Raw genomic sequence first — 16156 nt, forward strand, 5'->3', positions numbered from 1 at the left:
CTTGTTTGGAATACTGGAAAGGTTGACAGCACCAAATACTTCTGTAGAAATTCATTTCACACGACGTAACGTCAGAGAACATCCGTTGTAGGCTGTATAAAACACGTTGGCTGGTATGGATTTACAATAGAGGTGGACTCAGTTAGCACCATCGAGTCAGCAAAATCGTGTTCAGGGGACTGGTAATAGTTGTTAATAAGATTCTATTGGGCAATTTCGTTAACAGAATTCAACTTTTTTTCACTTGAAGTTTCACTTCTAGAAATATGAGTGCGCTGCGTTTTTAAAATTCAGCCACCTCAATGGAATGAGCACTTTTATTGTGTCACTTTCAGCAACACGCTATTTCTGGTGATATGTATTACTTCAAATCAGTAAAGTCTGATTTAGTGTTATTGCCCCTACTCACGTGCGATTTTGTAATTGATCCAAGTCGTGGTATCTCCTGTGATCATGTTGCTACAAATTCCGTAAGATTCATGAGGTACCCGCATTGTTTGACCTATGACAATCTTTTGTGAAAGCTCATGAGATGTATATTGCTTTGCCTATCCTAGGATAGGCTAATGGTTCCATTAGCAACTGACAAGTGCTTTTACCAGATTTTTAAGAAACGTTTCTGCTGAGAGGATAAGCCGGCTACATGTAGGGAAATGTTTTTATCCTAATGTTTGTATGAAAATGTTGCGCTGGTTATGAATCACAATGAGCCTAACTGCGTCCCGAAGTTCCGGAGAGCTAACACTACCTGTTAACGAAACTGACGAGCAGTGATAGAAGTTGTTTCAGAACATCATTCCTGAATAAAGAAAAAGCCGAACAACTGCGAACAGGACTCGCACTCTGAGTGTTTCGTAGAAACTTAGTTACGTAAACAGATAATAATAACAATAATAATTTTGAGTGGCTCCACGGCCTTGTTCAAGGTTTTCTGTTCGATGCAGCTTTGACGACTTGCGTGTCCATAACCCACCCCTGCTATCCAATGGGGGGAAAGGTGACCTATAGTTTAACATGGAATCCGAACCACGTGTTGTTTCTGGCGACTCGTCACATCGTTGGGAGGTCAAGGATAGGTTAAAATGAAGACTAAGAAATTCGTGCTCCGACCGAGATCCAATCCCAAGACCTCTCGATTTCCCGGAATGTGCTTAACTGCTAATCCAACAGGCTCGAAATAGGCTTTGCTGTGTGAGTTGCGAGTATCAAAAATATGTAACACACATGAGTGTATCATTTGACTGCATTGACTTAGAAGCTGAAATTTTCTACTCCGCAAGTGGACCGTATACCTTTGTATTTGACGTAAAGTTGAATGTGATACCCCCACTGATTCCTGAGAAAAGGGGTCTTAACAAACGGAGAGACAAACAGACGGACAGAAACGGCAAAACAAAAATTATACGATATAATTGCCATATGACAATCTTCGAACTTGCCCCTTTGTTTGTACAGTGAAATCTTACTCCATATCAAATTTTACGATTGTAGCTCAACGGGAAGCACCCTATAGGTTTCGATGAGTAAGTTTCCTGTTATCGAAATATGTGACATAAACGTCCGATTCTTTTGATTGCATTGACTTACACCGCAAGGGATCGTACATCTTAGTACCTGACATAATTTCAAACTTATATCAATACCCGCCCCTGAGAGAAAGACGTCTTAACAGACCGACAGACAGACTGTCGGACAATAAATGGCAAAATATTTTGTTTGGTATGATTAAAAATTAACAGGTTCATAATTTTGTTCCTGTACTCGAACTGGGAAATCTCGCTTCTTGTCGAAGTTCATGTTTCTAGGTCAAGGAAATGTGCCCTATTGTTGAGTGAGTTTGTAAGTATCGAAATATATTACTTAAATGGTTGTATCGTCTGAGCACATTTACTTAGAAGCTTAAATCTTCTACTGCGCGAAGGCATCGTAGACTTCAGCATGTAATATAAATTTCAACTTGATATTTCTACCCGTTCGGAGAAAAGGGGGTCTTAAAAGTCGGACAAACAGACGGACAACGAAGTTATATAATGGTTTCACTTCTACCAATTGAGTTAAGGAACTGTAAAAAATAACAAAAAGAATGTTCGTAGCTGAGTTCACCATTGCATTGCATTTGTGAACAACGTAAGCACCAGGCCAAGATTACTCTGACGATATTTCGCTTGTAACTGTACATGGTAGAAGTTAGAAAATATTATGCCGCTTTATGTGTAAATGATACACTCAATGTATGAAGATTTGTGTTCCTATGACCTGCAGTCTGGTGCTTAACGAAGTGATTGCCTTTTGCCGTGATTACGTAATGAAGTTCAACACTGAATAGTTTTACTTAAATCAGTAGTAGAAGTTTACGGTAAGTCACAAATGGGTGTTCTTTGAATACATTAGAATCTCCGTTAGTGTTGAAGCTTTTACCAGTCGTGAGTAGTAGCAATTTTTTACTTGAAAACCCACGCAGTTAGATGAGAACATATCGTTTTAATTTTATCTTTATTTTGCAGTTGCAAACGTGACTGTATGCAATACACTGGAAGCATGAATTTAAAAAAAAGCCTTCAGTCGCAAACTTTCATGTTTTATTAAATACAAGGTGCATTTCCAACCCTGTGGTTCCATCATCAGGTGTAAATTGACTTTGCATGTTCCTCTCATTAAATGGTTTGACGTTAGGTTATGAATTTCGTATGTCTAATGCTTTAATTTGATTGTGTGGAAAGTTTATATTGTTTATTTTTCTGCTGTTTAGTACATGTTTTTCGCATTTCACTTACAAATCTCATAACCTAACATCAAACCATTTCATAACAGGGACAAGAATTTCACCTCATTCAACAGCAAAAATAATTCAACTATTAAGACAATTTACACTTGATGATGACCCCAGGGTCCGAAATGCATCGTGTATTTCATAAGACACGCAAAATTTGTGACCGAAGGTGTTTTTCTTTTCTTATCTTTTTCCCAGATAACATTTCTATCAGACCCATAATAACTAAGAATCACTTCGCATTCTCAGGAATTTACTTCAGTTTCCTTCAGCTGGCGTTTGCAAGTGGGTCGGGTTTTAAAATTTTTGCTCATCTTGGTTCGGGAAGGTGGAAATTGAACGGACTTACTAAACAGCTGCTATAATATCCACCTCCCGATAGGCAGATCGACCACCACAGAATATATGCCGATGAAAAGGAGGTGCCAAGCTTATTACGCAACTTTGGTCATTGACCATTGTCTTTTCGGATTTCCATTGCTGCTATTTATATTATCTCGTCACCTTTCTTGATTTAATACGACATTTGTGATAAGGTCGACGCCTAAAGAGGAAAGTACATTCCTGTATGTTCTATTATAGTTAACAGGTAAGCACAGTATAGAGTGACGATACATAGGTAGGAGATTAGAAACGGAAATGAATGAGTTGGGCAACTTTTTCGTTTAACCTTATCGACAGAAGACATATATTGCAAGAGTCTTTCTGATCCGATGGTGGCCAAATTCTATCTTCGAAACAGAGTTTGCTGCAACTATATCCTAACCTAAGATGCACTTCAGGCGTAATTTAACGAATATGAGGATGAACTCCAGTACATGCCCTAACACGGCAACTCACGCAGATTTGACGTCAGTACGTTTTTGAGTAGAATGTAGGCTAAAAGTTCTTCTACCAGTCAGCAAAGCCTCCCCCAGAAGAAACTGTAGAGAAACCGATGTTCGACAGCTTGATCCCCCCGTCATGATATGCTTTTCGACCTTAACCATACCATAAGAGAGTGACAAAATTAGACTTTCGTAAGTGATGGAAGAGAGACACTGCCCTGTGAAATGTTTCAATGAGCTCATTCAAATAACCGAAGTTCGACAGCTTCATCCCCCAGTCATGATATGCTTTTCGACCTTAACCATACCATAAGAGAGTGACAAAATTAGACTTTCGTAAGTGATGGAAGAGAGACACTGCCCTGTCAAATGTTTCAATGAGCTCATTCAAACAACTACCTATAACCAATATTCGCTACTTACATACACTCCTGGAAATGGAAAAAAGAACACATTGACACCGGTGTGTCAGACCCCCCATACTTGCTCCGGACACTGCGAGAGGGCTGTACAAGCAATGATCACACGCACGGCACAGCGGACACACCAGGAACCGCGGTGTTGGCCGTCGAATGGCGCTAGCTGCGCAGCATTTGTGCACCGCCGCCGTCAGTGTCAGCCAGTTTGCCGTGGCATACGGAGCTCCATCGCAGTCTTTAACACTGGTAGCATGCCGCGACAGCGTGGACGTGAACCGTATGTGCAGTTGACGGACTTTGAGCGAGGGCGTATAGTGGGCATGCGGGAGGCCGGGTGGACGTACCGCCGAATTGCTCAACACGTGGGCCGTGAGGTCTCCACAGTACATCGATGTTGTCGCCAGTGGTCGGCGGAAGGTGCACGTGCCCGTCGACCTGGGACCGGACCGCAGCGACGCACGGATGCACGCCAAGACCGTAGGATCCTACGCAGTGCCGTAGGGGACCGCACCGCCACTTCCCAGCAAATTAGGGACACTGTTGCTCCTGGGGTATCGGCGAGGACCATCCGCAACCGTCTCCATGAAGCTAGGCTACGGTCCCGCACACCGTTAGGCCGTCTTCCGCTCACGCCCCAACATCGTGCAGCCCGCCTCCAGTGGTGTCGCGACAGGCGTGAATGGAGGGACGAATGGAGACGTGTCGTCTTCAGCGATGAGAGTCGCTTCTGCCTTGGTGCCAATGATGGTCGTATGCGTGTTTGGCGCCGTGCAGGTGAGCGCCACAATCAGGACTGCATACGACCGAGGCACACAGGGCCAACACCCGGCATCATGGTGTGGGGAGCGATCTCCTACACTGGCCGTACACCACTGGTGATCGTCGAGGGGACACTGAATAGTGCACGGTACATCCAAACCGTCATCGAACCCATCGTTCTACCATTCCTAGACCGGCAAGGGAACTTGCTGTTCCAACAGGACAATGCACGTCCGCATGTATCCCGTGCCACCCAACGTGCTCTAGAAGGTGTAAGTCAACTACCCTGGCCAGCAAGATCTCCGGATCTGTCCCCCATTGAGCATGTTTGGGACTGGATGAAGCGTCGTCTCACGCGGTCTGCACGTCCAGCACGAACGCTGGTCCAACTGAGGCGCCAGGTGGAAATGGCATGGCAAACCGTTCCACAGGACTACATCCAGCATCTCTACGATCGTCTCCATGGGAGAATAGCAGCCTGCATTGCTGCGAAAGGTGGATATACACTGTACTAGTGCCGACATTGTGCATGCTCTGTTGCCTGTGTCTATGTGCCTGTGGTTCTGTCAGTGTGATCATGTGATGTATCTGACCCCAGGAATGTGTCAATAAAGTTTCCCCTTCCTGAGACAATGAATTCACGGTGTTATTATTTCAATTTCCAGGAGTGTACATTAGGAGAAGCTTCGATTCTATACTATGTCGACATCAAGCGAAGAAGACACATACCTGTGGAATACCTAGCCAGGTTTGTGATACGAATGACAAATTACTGTCAGGCACCACACAACATATTTCGGACGGAGAGCCATTCATAGATATGGGGGTAGTTTTGCGTCCTCTTGCGATGCATCCATCTCTGTTGATATTATCTATTATCAGTGTACGGTGTTAGCTGCAATATGGCTGCTCAGGAATGACGCCGTTGCAGTGCGTTTTATCCGATAAAATTGATGCATTAGTTATTTCTAGTTAGATCTTTATAAAATGTGGTGCAAATATTGAATATTAGTTCTTAATGAAGAGAAACATCGTTGCATTATGCGAAATGTAAATACGTTGACTCCTTTGATTACGCGACTAAAGTGCAACATGTTATAAAAATACCTCTAAGCAACAGTAAGTGTGGATATGCATTGGAACTATCAAAAAACCGAGTTGTAGGTAAATCAAAGGAATATGCAGACGCCTGGCCAAAAAGTTCGGAGACTTCTTTCATTCCTGGCGTACAAGCGACGTCAGCCCAGTAATTACGGTGGCAGCTGTAACTAGGAACTGTAAACAGCAGCTGTGCATTCGATCAGTGAGTTGTAGGGCAACGTTAAGTAGTGGACCTGCAGCCGCAGTGTATGAAGTTACTGTGTCACAAACCGCAATCTAGTAACATCTCTAAATATGTGTTCGAGACATTTCCAGAATGTTCTTAAGAAGAGGAAAAGGCATGCTAAATTTGTTCCGCACACCATGATCCCCGGAAAAGAAGAAGAAGAAAGAAATAAATAAACAGGTGGACGCTTGCTGCGACTTGATTGAAATGCAAACCGCGGACAATTCATCTCTGGAAAAAGTTACAGTGAGTGAGGAGTTATGATGTTTTCAATACGAACCTACCAAAAAACGACAAAGTGCAGAAATTCACATGAAAGGTCAACGCTTTAACGACACACCGACATTCAAGCCAGCGCAACGCGCGAGTTGAACATCATCCAAAAGAAGGTCTTTTCTACCAGTCCCACATGGTTGTATGAACGTTTTGTGTATTTTAATCTGATGGGGACTATTATATAGAACAAAAAATTGTTCAAATGGCTCTGAGCACTATGGGACTTAACTTCTGAGGTCATCAGTCCCCTAGAACTTAGAACTACTTAAACCTAACTAACCTAAGGACATCACACACATCCATGCCCGAGGCAGGTTTAGAGACTGGTACCGTAGCCGTCGCGCGGTTCCAGACTGTAGCGCCTAGAACCGCTCGGCCATTCCGGCCGGCCAATATAGAACATCTGAAGCGTGAAAATCACCAACTATCCTCTATATTTATCAATCCAGTCTCTAAAAGGTAAACCAACCGTTTTGGATTTTTGAAAATCTCTTAAAAAACATTTCTTTTACACTCTAAGTACTCATAAAACTACGTGAAAAACGTACTTTCAGAATCTGATGATTCTATTTTTACATTGAAACCTACCACAGACTTCTGCCAAGTAGATATCGCCATCGTAAAAATAGATTAACAATTCCCAGAGAAACTTTTAAGCAATTATTTTCCCACTCCTTACTGGAGAAACGAAGAGGAATACACGTTAGTATTTAACGTAATGGAAAAGTACTCTCTGTCAGACACTTAATAGCGATTTACAGACTACAGTTGTAAGCCTAGAACCCAGCACACATATGCTTTCTTATCATCACTGGGATGAGCGGTATAACATCACTTTGGAAGTAATTTACGAACTGTAGGCATATCTCACACAAAAACGGCACATCGGCGAGAACAGTCCAATGCCATATTAAACGTTGTAATGTCATGTATTGATGGCTTACAATCTGTTGGAAGTGACATCGCTGCACGATAGGGGCCGGCCGAAGTGGCCGTGCGGTTAAAGGCGCTGCAGTCTGGAACCGCAAGACCGCTACGGTCGCAGGTTCGAATCCTGCCTCGGGCATGGATGTTTGTGATGTCCTTAGGTTAGTTAGGTTTAACTAGTTCTAAGTTCTAGGGGACTAATGACCTCAGCAGTTGAGTCCCATAGTGCCCAGAGCCATTGCACGATAGGGAACTAGAGACACATTGCCGAGAGCAGGAAAAAGTGGTAGCGATTAGGTTACCAGATGTAAACAGTAACAGTAAGTTACAGTTGCTGCTGACAACTGTGCCAGCGTAGAAGTTTCACTTCAAAGCAGAATTAAATCTCTTGTCAGTATACCGTCAAGACACTGTTCTAAGATTGCACAGGAATGTCTTAGCACAGACAGCAAGCCAGATACTTGGTCCTGAGAACAGCAACGTCAGTTGATTCATGATGGAAAATGAGTAAAACTGCTGGAACAGTGGTCCCCACTAACGAGAGTCCTTCATGGCGCAGCAAAGTGATGTAGAACACTGTTTTGCCACCCGTATTAGGAAGGGCAGGTAGCTTTCAATTTAACGCTGTCGCTGCCAAACAAGAAGTATGTTAGTATAAAAGCCAGGAACATCCCTATCTACAGAGTAAGAGAAAGGTAGGGAACCGAATGTAATTGGCCACAGGCACCCTCGGGAATTGCCTCATGCCTGTAAAGTGTGGATGGATTGGCGGGCCGACTAGGGGCAGCCACAATTCTTTAATAATGCAGGATTTCCGTATTCAGAAGAGTTCTCAGTTAGACCATTCGAACACCAGTTCTGTGTCACTTGTCGTCAGCCTTGGGTAAGCTGCTACTAAGTCTTTTTTCTTATTTGGAACGCTGCTCAAATGCTGTTTGTGATATCTACATGTATTAGCTCTCATCCCACGAACTCAGACACTGACTTCTGTTGTGCCAACACTCGAATCCTTTGCTTTATCTGATGTTTAGAATTAGCTTTCAGCGTGGAACTTAGTATGAATGTAATAAAATCGTGTTATTCAGACCATTGAGCTCCTTGCCTGCTATAAGTATCCTTGTCGAGGCCCAAAATCCGCGCCTCTCGTAGGTGCCCAATGGCAGTATTTGGCGCTGATCTAAACAATCACTTGCCAGCACTGTAAGCGTGTCTTCTGCATTTGCTCCTAACCGCTCAGGAATTGCATACTGACGTGTAACTCCCTTTCCCCCTCTCTCACATGCCGGACACGACAGTCAGTAACAGTTCGATCAAGCAGAGCGTTTGCTTGGCAGTGAGGGCAGTACCCTGCCTTCTTGTCGGTCATAAGGAACAAGTGAAAAATGGAACATACCACATTTTACTGTAGATATTATTCTCCTCTGGAGAAAGAACACGAAATAACAGGGAAGCATGCCTAACTGCGCGGACTGTATTTTAAGGAGTTCTTAAGTATGCCACTGTTCACCAACTACCACAATTCGCTTGATAGTGTTGCGTGTCAAGTACTTACATTTTATAACAACCTTTCATATACTGATACCAAAACAAAAAAGATTACTACACCGCACCACAGATGAAAGCTGAAACGACTGGAAAATGAGCAACGCGGCTTCAAAAAGATGATGTACCCAAATATTCATATTTTACTATTAATGGGTTGCACATCAGTCACATAATATTCTTTGTCGTCTTTTGATTACGTTATTGAAATCATATTATCATAAAAGCGATCAGAGATTACATTGCCGCACGATAACAAGATCAAAAATGGCTCTGAGAACTATGGGACTTAACTTCTGAGGTCATCAGTCCCCTAGAACTTAGAACTACGTAAACCTAACTAACCTAAGGACATCACATACATCCATGCCACCCCGGCCGGCGAAAACAAGATCAGTCGATTGTGTTGTTAGTGTACGAAAACATGCACTGCACACAGTTAACGCTGATATCTGTGCACGGAACACAGTTAAATTATTGGTTCGTAGAAAATGAAACAGCAGGTGCAAAACACCCGCCGTAAGGAAGAAAGATTGTTGCTTGACTTGCCACTGGCGACTAAATCAACAGACACGGAGTACAACTCGGGTAGTGGAGGATGAGGAAGGTCTTCCTTCTCGTATTCAAGGAAATCATCCCGATGTTTGCCTAATCGATTTAGGGAAATAACGGAAAATCTAAAAATGTGGATGGCCGGATGGGGATTTCAACAGCAGGGCGGTGTCTTACCATTTTGACACCTCGTTTATTTTGAAGTAAGTTCCGAAACGTGAACTACAACGGGAACACAATTAAACATTCGCATCAAAGCAATCAATTTTAAGTGGGTTTTATTTCCCCTGTCAACTGTAAGAAGTAATTTTCGTATGCACATACAGTATGTAAACTTCTAAATACCGGGTGGCTGTCCTGAAAAGGGTAATGTAATTATACAGGGTGAGTCAGCTAATATCACCGCTGGATATATTTCGTAAACCACATCAAATACTGACGAATCGATTCCACAGACCGAACGTGAGGAGAGGGGCTAGTGTAATTGGTTAATACAAACCATAAAAAAAGGCACGGAAGTATGTTTTTTAACACAAACCTACGTTTTTTTAAAATTGAACCCCGTTAGTTTTGTTAGCACATCTGAACATATAAACAAATACGTAATCAGTGCCGTTTGTTGCATTGTAAAATGTTAATTACATCCGGAGATATTGTAACCTAAAGTTGGCGCTTGAGTACCACTCCCCCGCTGTTCGATCGTGTGTATCGGAGAGCACCGAATTACGTAGGGATCCAAAGGGAACGGTGATGGACCTTAGGTACAGAAGAGACTGGAACAGCACATTACGTCCACATGCTAACACCTTTTTATTGATCTTTTTCACTGACGCACATGTACATTATCATGAGCGGTGAGGTACACGTACACACGTGGTTTCCGTTTTCAATTACGGAGTGGAATAGAGTGTGTCCCGACGTGTCAGGCCAATAGATGTTCAATGTGTTGGCCATCATTTGCTGCACACAATTTCAATCTCTGGCGTAATGAATGTCGTACACGCCGCAGTACATCTGGTGTAATGTCGCCGCAGGCTGCCACAATACGTTGTTTCATATCCTCTGGGGTTGTAGGCACATCACGGTACACATTCTCATTTAACGTACCCCACAGAAAGAAGTCCAGAGGTGTAAGATCAGGAGGGCCGGCCGGGGTGGCCAAGCGGTTAAGGCGTTACAGTCTGGAACCGCGCGACCGCTACGGTCGCAGGTTCGAATCCTGCCTCGGGCATGCATGTGTGTGATGTCCTTAGGTTAGTTAGGTTTAAGTAGTTCTAAGTTCTAGGGGACTGATGACCTTAGAAGTTAAGTCCAATAGTGCTCAGAGCCATTTGAACCATTTGTAAGATCAGGAGAACGGGCTGGCCAATTTATGCGTCCTCCACGTCCTATGAAACGCCCGTCGAACATCCTGTCAAGGGTCAGCCTAGTGTTAATTGCGGAATGTGCAGGTGCACCATCATGCTGATACCACATAAGTCGACGCGTTTCCAGTGGGACATTTTCGAGCAACGTTGGCAGATCATTCTGTTTCAACGCGATGTATGTTGCAGCTGTTTGGGCCCCTGCAGTGAAGTGAGGATCAATGAGGTTGTCGCCAATGATTCCGCACCATACATTTACAGTCCACGGTCACTGTCGCTCTACCTGTCTGAGCCAGCGAGGATTGTCCAAAAACGAGTAATGCATGTTCCGTAGATTCACTGCCCCGTGGTTTGTGAAACCCGCTTCATCGGTAAACAGGTAGAACAGCAACGCATTCTCTGTTAATGCCCATTGACAGAATTGCACTCGATGATTAAAGTCATCACCATGTAATTGCTGATGTAGCGACGCATGAAACGGGTGAAAGCGGTGACGATGCAGTATGCGCATGACACTCCTTTGACTCAGTCCACCGGCTCTCGCAATGTCCCGTGTACTCATGTGTGGGTTCATGGCAACAGCAGCTAACACACCAACTGCACCCGCTTCTCCTGTGACGGGCCTGTTACGGACCCGTTTGCGTGCTACGACCATACCTGTTGCATACAGTTGGCGGTAGATGTTTTGCAATGTGCGGCACGTTGAATGCTCTCTGTCCTGGTACCGTTCTGCATACACCCTGAAGGCTTCAGCTGCATTTCGTCGACACTCGCCATAGATGAGTATCATCTCCGCCTTTTCAGAGTTCGAATACACCATGGTCACAGTTCCTACAACACTACACTATCACAGACGTCTGGTAACACGGTGTACTACAGTTGGTCTGCGTGCGGAGACGAATGCAGAATAACAATACCAGCAAGCGCTACATGCGGACACTGCGACAGCTAGACCAAACCACAACAGTGCACTACAGCCACACTCGTAAACACGGTCGTCATCGTAAACATGTCCCTGCAGATGCTGCTCGCCGACCGTGGCCCGTGTTTGTTACAACACGCAACTGAACGTCGGAGGTTTCAAGCGTCAACTTTAGGTTACAATATCTCCGGATGTAATTAACATTTTACAGTGCAACAAACGGCACTGATTACGTATTTGTTTATATGTTCAGATGTGCTAACAAAACTAACGTGGTTCCATTTTAAAAAACGTAGGTTTGTGTTAAAAAACATACTTCAGTGCATTTTTGTATGGTTTGTATTAAACAATTACACTAGCCCCTCTCCTCACGTTCGGTCTGTGGAATCGGTTCGTCAGTATTTGATGTGGTTTACGAAATACATCCAGCGGTAACGTTAGCTGACTCACCCTGTATATTAATTAAAATTCCAGTACGACTGGCGTGCCGTCCATGCCATATTTGTAATATAGTCACGCTCAAAATGAATCTGACGTCTCCGAAAGGTGAGGGTAATCAAGAAGCGTGTCTCAACTCTCCAAAGCAATTGAAAAGGGAATTAATATTAAAGATGCTTTAACGTACACCTTCGTAGGATATAAGCGATATTTGTGTGCGAGTGGCGTAACATTACGTCTTATGTATGACGTGCCACTTAGTGGTGTCCACGCCTGAGTACAAGTGAAATAGTTAAAACAGATGTTTTCCTTATTTGTACTGTGTGTTATTGTGAAGAACTTACTGCGTACAAGCGTTCTCATTTCGTGAATTTATGTAGACACCGTTAGTTTTTTTCAGTTTTATTTTGTATAAAACAGACTTCTTGCAACGTCAATTTACGGTAAAACATCGATCCTCCGACGATCACCCCCCCCCACCCCCACCCCCCACCTCCACCCCCCCCCCCCCCCCCCGATCCCACCAGTACCGTCTTCGTCGGGAGAAACTGACCATATAAACAGCTGCTGTGATGGCCTTATATAGCCCAATGTAAATTTTCTGAACCGACGGACGGAATGGCTATTGATACTCCGTTGTCACCAGCAGTGGCCAACTTTTTTATTGATCATTTTGAGGAAGGTGCATTAAATTTGTCTCCCCTTCGTTCATCATCATTTTATCGTTACGTTGACGACACGTTTATGGTCTGGCCTCAAGGCACTGGAGCTCCCGAACACTTTCTTGAACACATAACAGCAAGAATCCAAACACCCAGTTTACTGTCGAGACAGTCTTATGCTGGAAGCCGTGATAAATCTTGAGTTTGCAAAACGCATCGCCAATCTTGTAGATTTTCCGTTCTTTTAAACCTGCCGTGCTCCTTTCGTTACTTCTGCAACACTGTTCTGACCTGTTTTGTGCACCGTGGGGTATCTGTTGTGCCTCTTTTTAATTTACGTACAGTATGAAGCGCGCAATAGCAGTGAACAGTATTTCTTGACATCTGAATGTCATAGAGTTTGCAGCTGAATTAATATTACTCGACAAAAAACCGCGCAAAATATTAACATGATAAAGATTTGTTTTAAATGAGTCACCAAGCTTTGTGATAGCTCTACAGTTAGTATAGGTTATGGTCTGGCGTCCCGTAGAGATCGTTGTTGTTGGGGGGAAGTAAAGCTGCCTTCAACAAGGGACTGAGGGATAATGAATGATGGCTCTGTTATAGGATGCATGTTATATGCACCTTTGGTTCTTAAAGACCTGTATTAATAAGCGGAAACCTTATTCATCCCGGTAAGCGTACACTGCCTTAAAGAATGTACCGCTACACGCACTGCCACGTTTTAGTCTCATTTCTACGTACAACGTACACAGGACGTAGAACGTACATTCTTGAACACTGGTTTTCAATGTTGTGAAAGCTGTTTGCAGTTTTAGCACTCGAGAAACTAAATATATTTTCATGCGGTTAAATGAGGTTTTCCTAACAAACGTTATCAAAATTATCCTGAGGAGGTTATTGTTTAGAATCAATAAACATTTCTCATCAGAATTAGAATGTATGGACTATTCCGTCTACCGAAGGAGGATTCGTTTTATATGGTAGAAATCTGAACCATTGAAAAAACACTAAAGACAGAGTATGAGAATGTAAGTTGATCGTATCGTAATATGAGGCGCGTTCAGTAAACAAGCCAACATTTTTTTTTCTGAAGGCAAGTTGGTTTTGTTCAGAATTCCAGTACACCGTATTATTCCAGACTCTTCTGACTACAAAACTTTATTTTTCAACATAATGTCCGTTCATTGTGACCGCTGTAAGCCACTTTACTAAGAGAGCCTGTATGCCCGCATTGTACCACTTTACTGGTCTAACTCTGAGCCAATGTCTTGCTGCATCAATAACCTCCCAATCATCCACATACTGCTTCCCGCGGAGTGCATCCTTCATTGGCACAAACAAAATCGGAAGCCGGGAGGTGCCAGATCCGGGCTGTATCGTGGATGAGGAAAATCAGTCCAGTTAAGTTTTGTGAGCTCCTCGCGTGTGCGCAGACTTGTGTCAGGCCTTGCGTTGTCATGGAGAAGGAGAAATTCGTTAGCCACTTTTGTGCCGATGAAGAAGTCGAAGTTTCTTCAATTTCCTGCGGGCAGCACAATTCACTTTCGAGTTGCTTGTTGCACCGTGAGGGAGGACATCAAACAGAATAACCCCTTGTAAGTTCCAGAAGACCGTCACCCTGACATTAACGGCTGAGGGTGCGGCTTTAAACTTTTTCTTCGAAGGAGAGGTTGTAAGAGGTTCACTACCCTGCTGGAGCAAATGTAATCTCGATGTATTGCTCACTTGCTCACGACACTTCACAGACGCTGCCTGAGATATGAAATATCTTTGCCCCTGTCAAAAGAGACCTGCAAGACAGTCGCAGGTCAGAGCAGTCTCTGCCGCAGTTGCAGTCGCTCGCTGCTACAGTGTAGTTGTAGTCTGTCGCTGGTGCAGTGCAGTTTACTGTTAGTAGTTGTTAAAGTCACAGTGCAGAACAAATTGTAAAATTTTATTATATGGAACTGAATAATAATTGTGATCAGCCGCAGAGCTAAATGATACCATGGGATGAGATGATGATAAACAAATGAATAATGGTTAATATAATGAAAAATCAACAGTGTAATTAAGTCAACCATCTATTGTAAGGTAAATTTTATTATTTTTATTGGCATGAGCGGAGTTAAGTCAGTTGTCTGAGATGTTAATATGAATTTGTTTCAATCTTTTCTTTTGTGATTCGTCAGCACCAGTTGACCCAGATTTTTAATATATGCAATTTTCCCGTGTAATGGATTGTAGATCTTTATCAATAACGTAAAAAATTTTCAGAATATAATTGTTTTTAACAGTCAGCTGTAAAAGTATAATTTCCCCTTAAGTCCCGACCCAGTCATTTATCTAAATTAAAGTATTTCAGAACTTTTGTCAGATGATAGTCATGTGCTCTTTAGTAACCAGACGACCAGCTGGGCAGCTGTGTCACTAAGTAAAGTCAGATTCTCTCGTAATTCAGATCTCAGACAAATGTTATCCAGCATTAGTAGATAGGCCAGCATTGCACTAAGCTGTGCCATTTACGAACAGATATATAGACAGCGTTATCCGGCGACACCATCACGAGGTAAGAATTTTTCAGTTTATTTCTCACGGACAAACTCAGATTGATTTCACAGGGCCATAGCGTAGCTCTGATTATGTCAAAATTTATCGTTTTTCATGAGTTAAGATTTATCAGTTTTCATAGTCAGAATTTAATTATCCAAATCTAATTATTTTTATTTTTTTTATTTTATATTCGGGAAGGCTACACATCATTATTTTATATATTTTTATTTACACGGGATGGTTACAAGGTGGTGTGGTACCACTCCCTGGATTGTTTCCGGCTCGAAGTGATGAATCCATGTTTCATAGCCTGTGACAATGTTAGACAAAAAGTTTCATTATCACCCACGTAACACTCATACAATGCAGCTTTTTATTGTCCTCTTATAGGCGGCGAAGAACCGAGCGGGCGTACACCTATGAGTACCCCATCTGGTGAACGAGTAGGTCAGCACCACCAACAGAGTCGTCCAGCTGTGCAGAGAAGTGCTTGATTGAGACCCGTGGATCGCCTCACATTAGAGTGTCCGCACGTTCCAACATGGAAAGAGTCACAGCTGAGTGCGGCCGGCCAGCACACGGGAGAGCGGACATGTTTGCCTCCCCAACGACTCACCGTGCTTTTGTTCACTGCTAGGTCTCCATTGACACACTACAAGCAACTATGATTATCTGCAAAGCTCTGGTTTTCCACCAAAAGAATGACATCTCTCTGCTTGGAACGCAACTCCTTTGTAGACGCCATTTTAAAGGCTAAATATCAGCGCCGCCACCGAACGTAACTTCGTGAATTTATAGGGGCTGTAGCGGAAATATTCTACGATGTCTCACAA

The sequence above is a fragment of the Schistocerca americana genome, chromosome 4 (assembly GCF_021461395.2).
Source record: "Schistocerca americana isolate TAMUIC-IGC-003095 chromosome 4, iqSchAmer2.1, whole genome shotgun sequence".
Lineage (NCBI taxonomy): Eukaryota > Metazoa > Arthropoda > Insecta > Orthoptera > Acrididae > Schistocerca > Schistocerca americana.